This window comes from Lissotriton helveticus, chromosome 6 (genome assembly GCF_964261635.1).
Source record: "Lissotriton helveticus chromosome 6, aLisHel1.1, whole genome shotgun sequence".
In the NCBI taxonomy this organism is placed as follows: Eukaryota; Metazoa; Chordata; class Amphibia; order Caudata; family Salamandridae; genus Lissotriton; species Lissotriton helveticus.
In genome coordinates, this window is record NC_136067.1 from 1,835,882,362 (window position 1) to 1,835,902,452 (window position 20,091).

Here is a 20,091-nt window from a genome sequence, read left to right on the forward strand (position 1 = left end):
GCTTTCGTCGATTCATCGACGATATTTTCATAATATAGAAGGACACTGAAGAAAAATTAAGAAACAACATTGAAACACTGAATCTAGTGGACCCTAGGATACAATTTACTTTTTCGATGGACAAGCAGAGAATATCATTTTTGGATGTGCAAATTGAATTGAGAGATGACACTTTACACACAAGTGTATACAGAAAAGCAACTGATAAAAACAATGCTTTACTTCACAACAGCTTCCATCCGCCTACATTGGTGAACAATTTACCATTTTCTCAATTCTTACGAATATGTAGGATTTCCTCAGAGGACAAAACCTGTCAAGATTCGTGCTTGTTTCAAAAAAACAATTACCTCAATCGAGGTTATCCAGAAGAACTCATTGATAAACAAATCCAGAAGGCACGGGAAATTCCAAGATCAAAACTTTTAGAGAAAAAATCAAAGTCCACCACTGAAAGAACTGTGTTCGTTTCAAAATATTCAACTGCTTCATGGGAGATCAAAAGAAGCATACTTAAACATTGGGAAATTTTAAAGTCAGAAGAGGATTTTCATAAACTATTTGAGAATAAGCCTCTGTTTGCCTACACTAGGTCAAACAATTTGAAAGAACTGCTGACAAAGAAGAAAAAGGAAAAAGCGCAAACGACAGGCACATCTAAATGTTGGAATTGTATCCATTGTAACAACGCGATATTGGGCAATATTCTTTTACATCCACAAACAGGAGAAAAAATCATTCTACAGAACCAAAGCACGTGTAATTCTGAAAATATCATTTACACAATCAAATGTCCCTGTGGACTACTATATGTCGGGAAAACCGAAAGAAAGATGAAAACAAGACTTTCGGAACACAAGAGTCGAATACGAACAGGAAATTTAACATCTCCCCTGGCTAACCATTGGAAAGACATGAGACACACGATTGCACAACTCAAATTCCAAATCATTGAGCAAGTGGATAAACAACTTGGATCAGATAATTCAAAGAAGCTACTCCAACGAGAAGTATATTGGATAAAATGCTTAAGAACCCTTAATCCAACTGGACTCAACGACAAATTAGAGATGTCGTGTTTCCTCTGAATGTATTCCTTTCACCCTCAACACTGAACATAATATTCACACCTAACATGACATTTTATCAGTAACTAAGCCAACTTGTTTGATTGAGTAGACTGAACATATTGTTATTATAATATTATGTTTTGCTATTTGCTGATGCATTTAATTTGCATAGATTCATATGTTTCATCTATTATTCTATTTTCACATTCACCACTAAATTCTAGTCCTTTGTCGATTCAGACATTAGAGCTAGACATTAGTCTTTCTTCGGTTTTTATTTTTTGCTGTAGACAATGTTGATGCACATTATTAGGACTTAAACATAACGAGTTGTAGTATAGTGATTTTATTCTATTGGGGAATTCAGAACAATAAATAGTATAATATTTTTCAATATTTTTCAGTTATACTTTTCAGCAATATTTTTCAGTGATTTTTTGATTGTTTATTTCTAAAATCGCGATTTATTTTTCAAGTCTTGCGTTTGTATCAAGTTGTCCCGTTGCATTGAAAACTACCTATATTATCGATATGTGTTGATTTTTTCAACACGGAGCTCCGTGTTCATATTAGTCCGTCTTTTATTTTGATTATCGGCACACCGCGATCATGTGACGCGGAAGAACTATTTCTAACGCTGTGGCTCGATGAGCATTATGGCGCCGATCGTTTGTGAACAGAACGGATGGTGATAGGAACGAACTTTTATCTGTAAGGTAGGAGCCGTGAGTGAGCTTGTTGCTTTAGTAGTGTGCTTGGTCGGTTTAAGTATCTAGAAAGCTAAGAATTTTTTCGATCTTTTTCAGATTATTTGGCCACTAGACGATTGTTAGTACACTCATAGGTAAGACCATGGCTTATCACAAACTTAACAGTGTTACTGTTTATTTGATATTACTCTGACCCCAGTTCATATAATTTTGTAGTGCCAGATCGTCAGAAGAAATCAGTTGGTTCCATCAGCATTAGGACTTACTACAAGATACCTAAGGTACATAGGTGTTAGTCTGTTATTTTCCCATGAATTTAAACAAAGACAGTTATTGTGTTGGATTTGGATTAAGTTTGCTTGTTCTTTTAATTGTTTTGTAGGATTACATTGAGAACTTCAAGTAAGTTTGGTTTAGATAGCTTGTCACACAGGTGTTGGTGATTGGGCTTGACTCACTGATTAACATAGAGTATATCCTTTTAATTGTTTCAAATGAATTGGTCTCATTTCATTTAATTTCTTTTGCAGCGATACCCCTGAAGAAGAGCCTCAGGTCTCGAAATGCATTGGGTGTGAAGTTAATAATGTACATTGTAATGTTGATTGTTATATATGAAATTATTTGAAAAATATTGTTTTTGTAAAATTCTTTCATGAACATTGTGGAAATATATAAAAAAATCCGAATGAACAAATGATAAAATGAATTGAACGTTATATTGCTTAAAAATTTTTTTGTTGTTGCATGTCGTTGTCCCAGTTGCCCTTGAGGGGCTGGGCCTCCAAAGTATATTGAATCTATGCTCAGTAGGCATTTACACGACATTGCACACTTATCGTGATAGCAGAATAAACCATATCAAGAGTGCGCCAGGTACACTATCATTCCTTAGATCGGAATATTGAGCCAAGGCCTCGAGTCAATACACCCAACTCACAAACTGGAGATAAAGCTGAACTAGCACAAGTACTCCTGGGCACAGGTTTAGATTGCAGACTTTTGGCTTCTCACGTTGCACCAATCACAGGATTCCAGGCGCTCTCCAAGAAGGATTTTGGGACTGCTGTTTCATGTATTGACATAGACATGAACAATGCAAAACTGTATGCAGGGATCAGTTGCAGGCTGTCCAATATTTGTGCAATAGCACATGTTTTTTCAGGTGAAAAAACAATTTTCCCGAGAAGAAACTCTTTCCTCTAATCACACAGTGTGTATCTTTTCTGTGCCCTTTCCACCTGGAGAGGGGTTTACTGAAAGGGTCGGAGGTTACTAACTGATGTGATTTTGGGCATTCACAAACTTACAAAGCATAAAAAAATACAAATTCTTCCTCCCATGGGAGGGATTTACTCCCTTAAAATGCCTTTTGTGGATATCTTGCACTTGTAAAATCAAACCATGTGTGCCCCCTACAATGTATCTTTACAAGTGCCACTGGCTTTGTGAATCAGGTCCTGTATCTGCATCGCTGTCTCGAGGTCTGGACTCTACTTCGGTCGCGTCGAGTCCACTTAGAAGGCCTTATCTTACGCACTGTGATGTCTACAGTTTTGCACTGATATTCGTGACAAGCAAGCTCCTTCACTTCTGCTATTCAGGAAGGAACTGAACATCTTCATCTTCAAACCATCCCACATGCAACCCTCAATACGACAGGGCATACTTCATAAGCCCCCCAACTTTTCCTACCTGCATCCCGGCGGTTTTCGAGCGGATTGAAATATACAACCCATTACGAAGATTACAGGGCAAAATTTAAAAAGGTGAAGTCTTCCCTGATTTTGTTAAACAATTTTACGAAGAAAGAAATATAAGCAGAGCCAAAATGAATATTATGCAAAAGAAATACGGTTTGAAGAGGAGATCTACTTAAAAGCTGGAAAAGTGGGGTCGCTTCGAAAATAGCCTTGATTAAAGATTATGTCCATGATATGTTATATCCTGTATCCACCCAATAAGCAGAAAGGGATTCTGTGGAGGTCCTGAGGAAGGTGGTACAAGCCCACCGAAATGTGCGTCGACCTGTCGTGTGATCCCATATAATATTCTTGTGTTACTCAGTCAGAGTTGTTCTCTGTCAAACCTTATGTACAGAAGGAGTAGCTGGTTGTTAAATGTATTGTATGCAAGTGTATGGATGAGTGACTGGTGAATGTGATTGAGGTGTGGATATCAAGGTTTTTTATTACATTTTTGTATAGTATAAAATAGTGAAAAAATGTATTATGATGATGAAATATATGTTTTTATATTTGTCCTAACTGCCTAAAATAAGTACAATGAATTTGTGAACAAAGAAATGATGGTATATAAGAAAGAAAAAATATATAAAAAAAGTTTTTGTGATATATATACACTTTCTATGAAAAAAAGAAAATAAAATTTGATAAATATAAGAACACTTGTTGTTAGCATATTTTGAAGGTCATGTCATATCCACTGTGAACTAAGATACAATGGTCAAAACATGAAAGCCACAAGGGAAATCGTTATTTTGTGTATTTGATATTTTCCCCTCTTTTCCCTGGCTATAAGTAAATTGAGAGGGGGTCCCCATTTTCATACTATCCTACCTGCATCCTGTCCATGAGATCGCAAGCTCTTTTTACAGTTTGTGCGCTATTACAAGCAGTTCGGCAAGTTACAAAATTACTCACTTTCACCGGAGGGCACAATACACTTAGACCAATCCTTACAAACCATCTCTAAAGCACCAACAAAATCGTAGGAGCTGCCTGCAATGCATGGTGTTCGACCACGGCCTCCCTCACCAATCAAACCTGGTCCATTAAAAAAAAAAATGCCCTTTTGTAAAAATCACAGCATTTTTACAAAAGTGCCAATTTCGCAGGCACTTTTGTAAAAATCGCGCCATTTTTACAAAAGTGCCGATTTCGCGGCAAACCGCGAAATCGCGAAATCCTGGAGGGTCTGCATAAAACCGTATTAGCAGTCAAATGTTTGAATGAACAGGGCTGTTTTAGATTTCAATGAGCCCTCAAGAATACCCCAAGGTTCATCCAAGCTCAGAGGTCCTGTATTCCCAGGAATCTATTAACACGTTTACTGCGGCCGCGATTTTGCGGAAGTGCGGCACTTTCGCAAAACGGGCGGGGCAGCGTCGGCCATTGGCCGACGGCAGCACTGGGGAGGTAGTGCTGAAGGGGTTAAAGATTCCACTTCCACTTTGTTCTTCTTCAAGGTAATCTGGAAACAGTCTCCAGCACTATGGGAGGCTATGGTTTTAGTCATCGACTCACAATGACCCCAGCAGGCCTCCATCTGCTCTTTCATTGCCATGGATTCTTTACAAGTGAGCTGCACCACATGTACTGATTCCTACACAACAGCACACAGAAACACAAACTTAAATCAGAATTAATCAACCAACACAGTAGGACATGAAGCACATGTACAAAGTCCCTAAAAAGACATAGGTGAATAAACTAGCATATGGCAGCCAAAATATACTGTAGTTCTACATACAGCTAGTCTAGGGTAACTGTTATGCATTGGTTTATGTTCCCTTCTGTTTAGCAACTGAAAGTATCCAATATAGTAGATAGGGAAGAGTGCTGCTCCTGGTGATGCTTCGTGGCTTTATAGTAAACTCCATCCTGCACCTAGCTCTACTTACATCTATAAATACCTACTACTTCATATTGTGTCACTCCTTTTTTAGCCAAAGAATCACGCATGAACTCTGCACTTGAGGACTTGCTTTGGTAGCTAATATTTGCAATCTGCATTTTAAGGAAAGGAAAGTAAGAATACAAGGAAAAGATGGATGAACAAGACATGCTACCAGTGAACCAATAAAAACTAATCAAGCTCAAGATCTATCTCATCAGACTTCAGAAAGCTAAGAGTAGCCTGAAGACAGGGAAGCTGTGTGTTTTCAAGGAGGTTTGAATGGAAACCAGGTATAGATTGGTCTGCTGAGAGTATAGATTTCAACTGCTAAAGGCAAAATATAGGATCACCGTTGGCATGCTTGCGGTTTTACAGCTGTAGAGTTATAACGGATGGTGCCTCTAATGTCTCCTTCCCTGATCTGGGCCACTTCTCTGCACACTATCTCCCATCTCAGAACAGGTCGAAGCGTTGTCCACCCATTTAACTAGTAAACTTAAAAAGTGTTGATGCTCAGTATTAAGGATGTGAGTCCCACAGGATGGTGGTCCTTTGCCAGTGACAGGGAACCTTCACCGGACAAAATGCAAAGTCAAAACTATAAAGTTTCATTGAAAATTAAGAATCGTTACAGAAGTAAACAAGCATTGAAAATGCAATAGGTCTCGCAATAGAAGAGTTTGACATTTTTCGTTTTGCAAATGGATGAGTGGCGTTGCGTGGATGAGTGGCGTTGCGTGGATGAGTGGCGTTGCGTGGATGAGTGGCGTTGCGTGGATGAGTGGCGTGTGTGAGTGGCGTTGCGTGTGTGAGTGGCGTTGCGTGTGTGAGTGGCATTGCGTGTGTGAGTGGCGTTGCGTGTGTGAGTGGCGTTGCGTGTGTGAGTGGCGTTGCGTGTGTGAGTGGCGTTGCGTGTGTGAGTGGCGTTGCGTGGATGAGTGGGGTTGGAATGCAATAGGTCTCGCATTAGAAAAGTTGTAGTTATTGGTCTTGTAAATGACATATTTTATTTATTTTTTCGTTGTTAAAATTGCTAAATTGATGGCTTTGTCATTTACAATCCCAATAGTTATAACTTTCGCGAATGTGACACCTATAGCATTTGGAATGCAACATGTTTTGTATTTACGTGACTTATATGGCAGCTCTCGTCGTTATGCTACATCTCTAGAGAGCAGGAGAGTGCAGCAGGGGAGAGAAGCACAGCAATGCAATATGTCTCGTATTAGGAAAGTTTGAGCTATTGGTATTGTAAAGGACACATTTTTTATGTATGTGCTTGTTTTTAAAATAGCGAAATAATAGCTTTGTTATTTACAATGCCAATAGTTTTATCTTTCGCAAATGTGACACCTATTGTAACACAATATGTGTTGTGAGGGTGAGTGAGGGTGAGGGGTTGAGGGTGAGGGGTTGAGGATGAGGCGTTGAGGGTGAGTGAGGGTGAGGGTGAGTGAGGGTGAGGGGGTGAGGGGTTGAGGGTGAGTGAGGGTGAGGGGGTGAGGGGTTGAGGGTGAGTGAGGGTGAGGGGTTGAGGGTGAGTGAGGGTGAGGTGTTGAGGGTGAGTGAGGGTGAGGGTGAGTGAGGGTGAGGTGTTGAGGGTGAGTGAGGGTGAGGGTGAGGGTGAGTGAGGGTGAGGGGTTGAGGGTGAGTGAGGGTGAATGAGGGTGAGGCTGAGGGGTTGAGGGTGAGTGAGGGTGAGTGAGAGTGAGGGTGAGTGAGGGGTTGAGGGTGAAGGGTTGAGGGTGAGTGAGGGTGAGGGTGAGGGGTTGAGGGTGAGTGAGGGTGAGGGTGAGGGGTTGAGGGTGAGTGAGGGTGAGTGAGGGTGAGTGTGGGTGAGGGTGAGTGAGGGTGAGGGTGAGGGTGAGTGAGGGTGAGTGAGGGTGAGGGTGAGTGAGGGTGAGGGGTTGAGGGTGAGTGAGGGTGAGGGTGAGTGAGTGTGAGGGGTTGAGGGTGAGTGAGGGTGAGGGTGAGGGTGAGTGAGGGTGAGGCTGAGGTGTTGAGAGTGAGTGAGGGTGAGTGAGAGTGAGGGTGAGTGAGGGGTTGAGGGTGAAGGGTTGAGGGTGTGAGGGTGAGGGTGAGGGGTTGAGGGTGAGTGAGGGTGAGGGGTTGAGGGTGAGTGAGGGTGAGGCGTTGAGGGTGAGTGAGGGTGAGGGTGAGTGTGGGTGAGGGTGAGTGAGGGGTTGAGGGTGAGGGGTTGAGGGTGAGTGAGGGTGAGGGTGAGGTGTTGAGGGTGAGTGAGGGTGAGGGGTTGAGGGTGAGTGAGGGTGAGGGTGAGTGAGGGTGAGGGGTTGAGGGTGAGTGATGGTGAGGGTAGGTGAGGGGTTGAGGGTGAGTGAGGGTGAGGGTGAGTGAGGGTGAGGCTGAGCGGTTGAGGGTGAGTGAGGGTGAGTGAGAGTGAGGGTGAGTGAGGGGTTGAGGGTGAAGGGTTGAGGGTGAGTGAGGGTGAGGGTGAGGGGTTGAGGGTGAGTGAGGGTGAGGGTGAGGGGTTGAGGGTGAGTGAGGGTGAGGCGTTGAGGGTGAGTGAGGGTGAGGGTGAGTGTGGGTGAGGGTGAGTGAGGGTGAGGGTGAGTGAGGGTGAGTGAGGGTGAGGGTGAGTGAGGGTGAGTGAGGGTGAGGGTGAGTGAGGGTGAGTGAGTGTGAGTGAGGGTGAGTGAGGGTGAGTGAGGGTGAGGGGTTGAGGGTGAGTGAGGGTGAGGGGTTGAGGGTGAGTGAGGGTTTGAGGGTGAGTGAGGGTGAGGGTGAGGGTGAGTGAGGGTGAGGGGTTGAGGGTGAGTGAGGGTGAGGGTGATTGAGGGTGAGGGGTTGAGGGTGAGTGAGGGTGAGTGAGGGTGAGGGTGAGGGTGAGTGAGGGTGGGCGAGGGTGAGGGTGTGAGGCTTATTGAGAATGTGTGTGGGTGTGTGAGGATGTGTGAGAGTGTGTGAGGGCGGGTGTGTGTGAGGGTGGGGGTGTGTGAGGGTGGGGGCATGTGAGGGTGTGTGGTTGAGGTCATGAGGGTGAGTGAGGGTGTGTGAGGGTGTGAGGGTGAGTGAGGATGTGTGAGGTTGAGGGTGTGAAGGTGTGTGAGTGAGGGTGGTGGTGGGTGAGGGTGTGTGAGTGTGAGGGTGTGTGAGGGTGTGTGTGTGAGGGTGAGTGTGTTGTAAGGGTGGGGGGGTGAGGGTGGGTGTGAGTGAGGGTGTGTGAGGGTGAGGGTGTGTGAGGGTGTTTGTGTGTTGTGTATTTGTGTGATTGTGGTGTGTGTGCTTGTGTGACTGTCCCATAATTATATTAACGTATTTAAGTTATAGCGTTCTAGTTTTTATTTGGAATCCCGTACTATTTTGATTGACGTCCGTGTCAGCCAATGAGATTTCAAAATCCTCTCACGTTGCGTAACAATTTACTCGCGTCTAATTGGAAATCCCCATACTGTTGAAAGCGGGTCCCGTGTAAGGAGTGTTGGCTTCGTTGTCTGTTCCGTGCATCGTTCGACAGGTAAGTTGTTATTTGTTGTTTGTTTTGTGTGTGTATAGTGTTATGAATTATTCGATTTGTTGTTTCCTATTAGTTTTATTGGCATAGTAGTGTCTTTGTTTTGCAACGAAGGATGTTTATTTTGAATTGTCGGCTCTTTATGTATGTAATGCATTGTATCCTATTGTTCAGATCTAATTTTTAAAATGGTTGCTTTTGGTTAGTAGTTGTGTTAATAATTAGAGCAGTTTTTTTTTTGTGTAATTGTGTAGTATGTTGTATATCTGCGTGAATAATTTACATTGTTTCATCTCTACGTTCTGTTATTTCTGTTATTATTAAATGTATGTTTGTATAGCTTTTTATTTTGATGTGTATGTAAATTTCGTGCTGTGGTTTGTGATACTTCCTCTTCTTTAATAATTAATGCAATGTCTCCGCTTTGTGTTACGATGTATTTTCTCCATGTTGCTATCAGAATTTTGACTTATGTCCACATTACTGTAGAGTAGGGAATTTTTTTTTTTTGTATATTGGATGTAATTTCGTGTGAATAAATGCTCGTGTTATATGCGTACGGCTTTTTGTGTAACTCTTGACAATTGTGTTTAATCCGTCCCATTCCCCGGGTGAATAATGCTTATTTATTCCCCCAATAAAAAATAGGCTGTTTCACATTTGTGTTTGTACATCCTCGTCCTCGTTTCCTGCCAGATATTTCTTCGTTGTTTTGTTGGTGTTATATTGTCCGAATAATTTTTGTTTTGTGACCTGAAGCCTGATAAACATCATTGCATGCTGTAGCTCACATTTGTTTTGTGAAGCTAAGAGACCTATGTAATGTTTATTGATGCTGTTAGCGCTGAATCCAAGTTGCGTAATATGTTTCTTATATTTGATGTAATTCCGTCTGAATAACTGCTATTGTTATATGCGTACGGCTTTTTGTGTAACTCTTGACCATTGTGTTTAATCCGTCCCATTCCCCGGATGAATAGTGCTTGTTTATTGCCCCAATCAAAAGTTGGCTGTTTCACTTTTGTGTTTGTACATCCTCGTCCTCGCTTCCTGCCACATATTTTTCTTTGTTTTGTTGGTGTAATATTGTACGAATGATTTTTGCTTTTTGGCCTGAAGCCTGATCAACATCCTTGCATGCTGTAGCTCACTTTTGGGAAGTATATTTTGTGTGTAACGTATCTGATGCACTACTCCGTAGACCCCCTTTTTTTTTTTTCCGTCCTAAAAGTTGTTTATGTCTATGAAAATGGCATAACATTCATCAATTTGCAGAGTGGGTGAATGATGCAGAGTGGGTGAATGATGCAGAGTGGGTGAATGATGCAGAGTGGGTGACTGAAGCAGAGTGGGTGACTGAAGCAGAGTGGGTGACTGAAGCAGAGTGGGTGACTGAAGCAGAGTGGGTGACTGATGCAGAGGGGGTGAAAGATGCAGAGTGGGTGAAAGATGCAGATTGGGTGAAAGATGCAGATTGGGTGAAAGATGCAGAGTGGGTGAAAGATGCAGAGTGGGTGAAAGATGCTGAGTGGGTGAAAGATGCAGAGTGGGTGAAAAATGCAGAGTGGGCTAAAGATGCAGAGTGGGTGAAAGATGCTTAGTGGGTGAAAGATGCTTAGTGGGCGAAAGATGCTTAGTGGGCAAAAGATGCAGAGTGGGCGAAAGATGCAGAGTGGGCGAAAGATGCAGAGTGGGTGAAAGATGCAGAGTGGGTGAAAGATGCAGAGTGGTTGACTGAAGCAGAGTGGTTGACTGAAGCAGAGTGGTTGACTGAAGCAGAGTGGGTGACTGAAGCAGAGTGGGTGACTGAAGCAGAGTGGGTGACTGAAGCAGAGTGGGTGACTGAAGCTGAGTTTGTTCAATTAGCCATTAGAAATGTAAATTACTTTACTGTGTTAAGGTTTTATATTTTAATGGATGCATTTCTTTAACTTATAAAAATAAAAATTTGATAAGTAAACACACTTGAGCTTCATATTGTTTCGAAATTTACCCCCATGGATTTTCAAAATCTGAAATAATTATGTCGACACATGGTATTCATCCATCTCCAAGATGCCCTCTGAATTAAATAAATTTCAAGAACAAGAAAATAATTGACACGACATCAACCCTAAATTAAACACTTGTATAGTTTCACTACCAACTATAAAGCTCTTAATATGTTTAGAACAGATAGGGACACACATTGCTATATTTTTTATTCTTTGGTTTGGGCCTGGCATAATGATGTGTTGTTTGACTTTGGAAAGATAACATGTCGGAGGACGTCTCCACACAAAGAGTATAGTGCAGGCACACAATATAGACCCCATCAGATTTGGAACCACATGGCTTACTGCTTAAATCAAGGTCAATCATTGATCTGCTGTTGGTTGTGTGGTATATAAATAAATAATACCGGATCTAGGTTTTACTGGACATAGTAATAACAGATAGCTCAATAAATAAGAGTCAAGATACGAGGTAGTAGGAGTTTGCAGGTTTAATACAGCATAAAGGACAGGAACAGGACAACCTGCACAGGAATGGGATGGCAGCGCCGCCGGGGGCAGGATCAGGATCGGCGTAACATTTAATAACAGTACACAAGTATATATATTAAAACAGTTGCATTACAATGAATACAGTAGGCGGGGCAGTGGGTGTGGTCAATAGCAGTCGCGAAAGATAAGGGTGAAAGTAGGTGTAACAAGAGGCGTATACATAGACATGTGATGTAAACGTAACAGAATATGTCATAAATGGGGCGGAAACATGGAGGGGCTACCTAAGGAGCCGGGACCTCTAACCTAATGGTGCGCGCAAACTGACAATGACGTGTTACTAGGAGAAGCTGGGGGCTATGAACTCTGTGCTAGGAGTAGAGACTGAAGTCTGGAGAGTCAGGGCGACATGTACCTAAACCCTATCTAGTATCTAATGTTTAGAGAACATGTTGATATAAACTAAGAGTCAGGAGGGGAGAGGCTAACGGACTCTAAGACTGGAGCATGCATTATTCTACATGTAGTGCGTGTTGAGGAATATTAAATGACCATTAATACAGTATTTCTCTTACATGGAGACGTAAAGGCTAGATGATGACGGAAACTATTGATGCGATTCAGTAGCTTAGGAATGCAGAGAAGGAGGGCTGGACTGATAACTAGAATCATAACATATTCTTGGCAGACTAGCAGGCAGAGCCAGGCCGAGCCGGGCACTGTGAGGCAGGAAGTAAGTGAAGGGTCGAGGATACAGGTGGGGGCTGTATCGCTCCTCAGCGAGGGTTCAGGAGACAGGAGCTGAATCTGGTGTCCAGGCCCTTTTGAGGCCTAGAAACGGGGACTTTTCAATGAAATAACGTGCACACTGAGAAACGTGGCAACGTAACTTTACATAGGCCTGATACTCGTAGCTTTCACGAGAACTAGAAACTGGCATACTAGAGATGGACACAACTGTAATTGCGTCTTTAATCGAACATGGGGAATACATATGCATATTAATCATGCACACATAACATATGATGGAGGACACGTAGGGACACAGAACATGGCAAAATTTACTTTTCCACATTCCCTCCTTGTCACTACGTTTCCATCAGGAAACATCAATATTCATGATACCATCTATCATTTCATACAGTATCATTTGCTCGTCTCGAATTTTCTTGGAACGGGATTTAGAACGGGACTTGGGACTAGGAATACAAGAGGTAGCACAAATGCCACAAATCGCAGGGCCACATTGTATACATAGGCAGCAACTGAATATGATCGCTACTGCAATACCTAGAAATGACAATACTTTCCATCCCCAGGCGGAAATTATATTCCAGAGCCAACCGGACCATGTCCAGGTGCCTGGATCTTGGTGTAACATATGGGCAATTTTATGGAGTCTGGTTATAGCTGAATAAACAGACGGCGCGTTATTAGGAATGAAAATGCAGCAACTAGATCCGATGACTCTACAGGCCCCGCCTCTATCGGCCAGTATGACGTCAAGGACGAGACGATTCTGGAGCACGACAATTCTCATAAAGGATTGCTCCTCGGTTAAGTTACCTAGAGCAGAAGTAGTCTCAATCACTACTGCTTCAAGGGTTCTCGTTAATCTACGTATCAGTTTACTATTCACGACAGTACCTAAATAAGGGAAGACACCTTTATTGATATCTATGTATTGTTCTAGAGCAGTTTCAGTATAATCGACAATCGGGAGGTCTCTTTTGTGTCTAGTATGTACTAGGTGGGAATTCCTATGGTAGTCAGGTGGGGCTAGAAAAACTGGTGGCAGTAGGAAGGCAATGTAACAGGTTCCCTCCCAATCGAGGGGCAGACGAACATACGCGGTCTGGCCACAAACAAAATAAGAATGACGTGAAGCTTTGAAAATAGATTTCCTACTGTCACTATACTTGACAATAGTAGTACAATCACTATGTCCTACATGTACGGAACCATTCTTTCTGACACATAATTCGCCTTTAACTGGTAGTACTGACATAGCAGGTAAGTCTGGAGTAGTATCAGACTGAACATTCAGGACCATAAAATTCGAAGAATAATTACCCAAATTATAAACTTCATTTTCTAGATCTAACCCTGTTCTGTGGGGAAGACCTTGCTTGTCTGGAAAACATGTACTGTTAAGAAAGGACATATCTGTTGAGGATGACGTTAACGTGGACCATGCTCCACACGAACCATTATGTGAAAATGGATAAGGAAAGAGTGGCAGAACTCCCTTCGGTGTCTGGAAAGGGGGGAGTCGACCACACACCCAACAATTAGTGGCATTGTTGGTCTGGTGTGAATAATGTAACATGCGGATAAAAGAATTATTTCGCATAGCGAGACGATAAGAGAGTTCATGAGGAGGCAGATCACTAAACGTGTGCTCTACTGTAGCATTAGCAGACTTATTTACATGAGAAACTGGAAAATACAAATAAAATGCATAACCTGTGCAGGTAATCATAAGGCTGAAAAACAATATGAAACTTAGAAAAACGATACATCGGATTGAGTTTTGACTAACTCTCTCACTATGGGGGTCTATTATATACATGTCAGAAACCGGTCTAACCGTTTCACCTAGGGGAGGACTTAGACAATCAAACTGGCTGACTTATTTTACTAGACCTTAATTTGAGCTTATACTCCTGTTGCGGAGTTTTCTCTAACGGGGAGGGTTCAATATCATTGTCTTTTGCGGGACAGTCCTTAAGAATAGTACTTTGGCAGTCCTTAAGATCCTCGGAAATGTTCTTTGAAACAGGCTTCAATCCAAAAAATCTTTTCACATGTGACAGGTGGACCCAGCCCTTCCTGCCTTCCAGCTTGACGGCAGTACGGGTGGCCAGGAGGACCTGTCGGGGTTCCTTCCAGCGAGGCTCCAGCGGACTTGAACGATCAAAATTCCGGACAAGAACCATGCATCCGGGAACGATGTCATGCGGTGCCACCTCGGTATTGTCTGGAAATGCGGCAGCAACCTGTGAACGACAAGAGTTGAGGGCAGACATCAAGGAAGCTAGGTAATCTGTCAGCATATTACTTGAAACATCGGTAATACTTCGAGGTCTAGGTGTACCCCACATGTTAGGGGGGCGGCCGAATACGACTTCATACGGGGACAGACCTGATCTGGAGTGTGCGACCATGCGCATATAGAATAAAGCGACTGGCAGAGCTACTAGCCAGTCCACACCTTTCTCTTTACAAATCTTGGCAATACGGATTTTCAGGGTCTGATTATGTCTCTCTACTAGACCAGCTGCTTCTGGATGGCGTACACAATGGAACTTCCACTGGTACCCTAACAAAAGGGAAACATGTTTCATAAGCTCAGATGAGAATGGCTGGCCGTTATCAGAATATACGACTCTAGGGAGTCCATAACGGGGGAAGAACTCACGAACCAACTGCTTGGCAGTGGTCGCGGCTGTGTAATCTGGGACTGGATATGCCTCTGTCCACCTGGACAAAGCACATACAACTACAAGGACATACTTGAAACCTCGACATCGCTCCATCTGAATATAATCCATTTGGAGGACTTCAAAAGGGTGGTCAGGGGGCTGGAATCCACCTTGTTCCACCGGGACACTTTTACCTGGATTAAACTGGCAACATATCATACAGGTACGGACTTTCTGCTTGGCTGCAGCTCGTAAATGCTTGTTGAACCAAATGTTCTGGATACTGTCTAACATAGCTTTTTCTCCTAAATGAGCTGGACTATGTGCGGTATTGATAATGACTTGAACCATGGAGTCGGGGAGAAACCATGTGGCTTTACCCTTCGGTACCCATCCCTGATCTGTCTGGACCCCTCCTTGTTCGGACCATTTCTTGATTTCATCGGGAGTAGCATGTAACTGGATATCTATGACATCTTGAGTAGGGTCCTTAACTGTCATACAAGTAGTCGGATCTGGAGTATGTGTCTGTGTCTTGTTAACTGGAATGTCTGGAGTCTGTGCTGTAAGCTTGGCTGTGCGATCTGCTAGATCATTACCTTGAGAAATAATGTCTGTAATTTTCGTATGTGCTTTGCACTTCATGATAGCAATAGATGTCGGTAAGTGTATGGCATCTAATAGAGCTTGAATAAGGAGACCATGCTGAATCTTGGTTCCATGAGAAGTCATGAAACCTCTCTCCTGCCAGAGCACTCCGAAGTCGTGTACAACTCCAAATGCGTAGCGTGAATCTGTGTAAACATTAACTTTCAGGTTCTTAGCGTGTATGCAGGCTTGTGTCAGAGCAACTAGCTCTGCTGCTTGAGCAGACAGGGTGTCAATACGGTGTGTTTCTATAACTTCAGTGTCAGTAGTCACTGCATACGCGGCTACTAGTTCTCCTGTACTTGTTCTCATACATGAACCATCCACATAAAGTGTCAGGTCGGGATCTGGTAATGGAATATCTGTCAGATCTTGTCTTGGCTTAGTCATAGTGTTAACTACTTCCACACAGTCGTGTGTGGCAGGATTTGAATTAACTGACGGTAACAGTGTAGCAGGATTTAGAAAGTTGCAGCGTCTGATTTCTATGTGTGGCTGGAACAGTGTCAATTCATAACCTGTTAAACGTGCAATTGTCAAGTGCTGAGTTTGTGTTCGGTTTAAAAGAACTTCCACGGAGTGTGGGACTTGTACTGTCAAGGAATGTCCTAATACTATGGAATCACTTTGTCTGATAGCTAGTGCTGTGGCTGCAACTGACTTGAGGCACGCAGGCAGAGCCTGGGCTACAGGATCTAATGTGCTCGAGAAATAAGCACAGGGCTTGTATTGACCTGCTTGATCTTGTGTAAGAACAGATAATGCTGTACCTTCGCGTTCTGTGACGAAAAGTGTAAAAGGCTTACTGTAGTTCGGTGTAGCTAGAACTGGAGCTTGGCATAAAGCTTTCTTTAACTCATTGAAACTAAGTGTATGTTCAGATGTCCAAGGGAGGACAGTCGATACGGCTGCCTCCTGCGTTGTTAACTGTATCAGTGGTTTAGCTAGAAATGCATACTGAGGAATCCATTGTCTGCAGTAAGAAGTAAGGCCGATAAAAGCACGTACCTCCTTCTGGGTCTTGGGCTGAGGAAGACTCGCTATTAACTGGATACGGTCTGGTGTCAACTGCCTACCCCTCTTGGACAGTAAGTGGCCTAAATAGATCACTTGCTGGACACAGAATTGAAGCTTCGAAGGGGACACCTTGTGCCCCATCTCGGCAAGGAAATACAAGACTGTAAGTGATGCTCGCTCGCAAGCACGTTCAGAACGGGCTGTGATCAGTAGATCATCGACATACTGGAGCAGGGCAGTGTCAGTTGGCATGTGAATGTTGTCTAGTTGTCTCTTAAGTGCTTGACTGTAAATACTAGGACTTTCTGTGAAACCTTGAGGAGCTCGTGTGAACATATAGCTCCTTCCATTTAAACAAAATCCGAAAAGAAACTGGCTGTCTGGATGAATGGGGACACTGAAAAACGCGTTCTTGAGGTCTATGACTGAAAAAAATGAGGCTTCGGAATCAATGGCTGTCAATAGGGAAGAGATATCTGGGACAACTGGGTACTGGGGAATAATACATTTATTAAGTTCTCGTAGGTCAATCACTAATCGATATACTGGGGGTGCATTTGGATCAGTACGTTTCATGACTGGAATGATCGGAGAATTACATACATTGGAGTCAGTTTCTACAACTACTCCTTGAGCCATGAGCCCGTCAATAATTTTGGATAAGGCTGCTACAGCCTCAGGTGGCAATCTGTACTGTCTGATTCGTGGTAACACTACACCTGGCTTGAGAGTCACACGATGGGGTGTGATTTGCATATAACCTACATCAGTTGGACCTTGCGCCCATAGATGCTGCGGAACATTGGACAATCTCGGATCAAAATCTCGTAATACATAGTGACCCTTGAAGTCACGTAAAAACAGGCGTATTCCCTCTGGGGAGCAGCAAATAACTGCACCTAATTCTTTCAGTGTTTTAATGCCTAACAGATTTTCTGGACACGACTTAGTAAGTAACAGATCAGTAGTGAGGGACAATGGACCTACTTCTAGAGTAACTGGCTTAGATATCTCGTTTACAATAGGCTTTCCTGAAAATCCAAGGGAAACATTTCTAGAGCCTGAGAGCGGAGCCCCTGGAACTTCGGCGTGACTAATGGTGGTCCTACTTGCCCCTGTATCAATCAGAAACTTTCTGTCTTTCCCTAGTACTTGGCTATGAACATAGGGACCTTCTTGATCTACAGGAATCTCGATGAGAGGCAAGCCTACCTCCCTCTCTAGGCTGTTTCATGAATATGGCTGATACTCTGGATACTCAGACTGTGCATACTGGTACATCTGCTGTGTAACATGCTGTGTTGCAGCAATAGGCTGCGATGCTGGAACTGTCTGTTGTGCATTCTGTGGCTGGGAAGTCTGTGAAACTTGTTCTTGTCTAGACGGACGTGGTCTTTCTTTAGTCTTACCAGTAGCTATATTGTGTTTCAGAACTGCACACTCGTTTATGAAATGACCTGGCTGTTTACAATAATTGCAGGTCCCTTTGACGGGAACTGCAGGATGACTGGCTTGATTCGGACCCCTCTTCTGACTGTCTTGAGGAACAGATTGTGCAACTAGTACTTTCATTTTCATGTCTTTCATACGTTTTCTTTCATGATCTTGCTCTTCTCTGATTCTATTCTGGTGATACTGAAGCATCTGTAACATCTGGGACGGGGTATTAGCTTGCCAGGTACTTTCGACTTTCAAAACTCGATTCTTAACTTGTGGACTTGAATTCTCGACTAATTTAGTAACAAAGAGATGAGGGTATGACTCACTACTTGTCTTGAGGCCACTGTTTATGATAAAACAAATTTCAAATCTAGAATAAAAATCACTAGTGTCTTCGTCTTGTTTCTGTTTACAGGCTGAGATTGCATCCCAGTCTTCCTTTTTAGTTGCTAATAATCTGGGCAAAACTTGTATTAACAGTTCTGGTAATTCTTTACATTTCTCTCCAAGACCGGTACCTGGTACTCGTATCTTATCTTCAGCTTCTAGAACTGCCCAATCGATCTTTTTCTCTCCCACCTCCCATTCTTTTTCCTTGAGTTTCTCGTATACCCCTGCGGGCAACAGGACTTTTAGCATTTTAATAATATCTGGATATGTGTATTCTCCCATACGGAGCATGTCTTTTAATTCTCGGTGGAACCCTGCTGGATCTTTGTCATGACAGGGAATTAATTTCTTCATCTCTAAGAGTTCCATCTTGGTAATCGGAGTGTAAACAAACACTCGTTGCATTTCACCATCTGTTGTCCTAACTGGGTGTACTTCTCGTAACGGATTCTGTCTATCTATGTAAAAGGGTTTACTTTCTGGGGGTGAGACATGAACAAAATGCGGGTTCAGAAACGTTCTATATTTGTGGCGCTGTTCTAGAATGACCCTAATTAAATCGGTACCTAAACCTTTCCATCTATACTGGAGTAACTCGTTCAGGACATCATGTAACGGACCTGGATCAGAATGTTGACCCTCATACAGAGTAATGAGGTGTTGGATCATATACATACCCACCAGTCGTTGCTCGGCTGGGGGCAGTTTCAGAAACATTTGTGCCACTATTTCGTCTGGAAAAGTGGTAGAATCAGTAATCCATCGGACTGCTGATCGGACTAGTTCTTGTTCATGCATAGTACTTAACTCACTGTAACCGATTCGTGACTTCAGAATGTGATCGGTAGCTTGAAATACTTGTTCTAGAGAACCTTGTTCTGGCGCCGGATGATGAACAGTTTTCTTGTAGTCTAGACGTGAATGTCGGTCTGGAAATCTAGATTTTCCTACATACGCTATTCTAGTGGGATTCTCGTCGTCTACCTCTTCAGTAGAAGAGTCATTCTCTTTCTCGCTTACTTGTGCTGCTTTACGTTGTTCATGTAACTTTATTATTTCTTTACGAATTCTCTTGTACATACTCTCTATACTACTGATAGTCTTGTGCTTACCCTCGGCTATATTATCACTCCACCTTGTCAGGATTCTCATTTCGGCCGGATCTTTAGTCGGGTAGTCTTGTTCTCTTATTAGACAATTAATCAGAAACTTTAATAGCATGAGCTGGATCTCAGCTTTCCTTTGAGACATGGCTTCGCCAATACTTTCTGGATCATCCCCTGTACGGATGAAACGATATATTCTGTCTAGATCTTCTTTCATATCTGGTAGGGTGTCCAAATACCCGGTCACCCGTCTTACACGGATGGAATATATAACTGTACTATCATCGCCTGCAACTGGATCATAGCGGCATTCAGTAAGGGCTCGTCGGATATCTGCAACGGACTTATATTTGGGCGTACGCTGTAACGCACATTCATGTAACTCGACTAACGTTAAACGTTGGTGTGGTGGCGGGGTACCAGGAGGACCTCCTCCTGCGGCCCCTAAACTGGAATCGTCGACTGATACTCTTCGTGCTGGCAGAGTGGGAAATTGTAATGTGGGCTGAACCGGGGGTACCGTGGCAGGTACTCCGGTGACTGGAGGAGCAGGATTTACATTATTTACAGGGACTGGCGGAACAGGATTTGCATATTCTGGGACTGTGTCGTCCAAGTAGGACGAAATAAAAATATCAGCTGCGGTCGGTTTGTGACGTAGCTTAGTCGGAACTAATGGTGGCGGAAA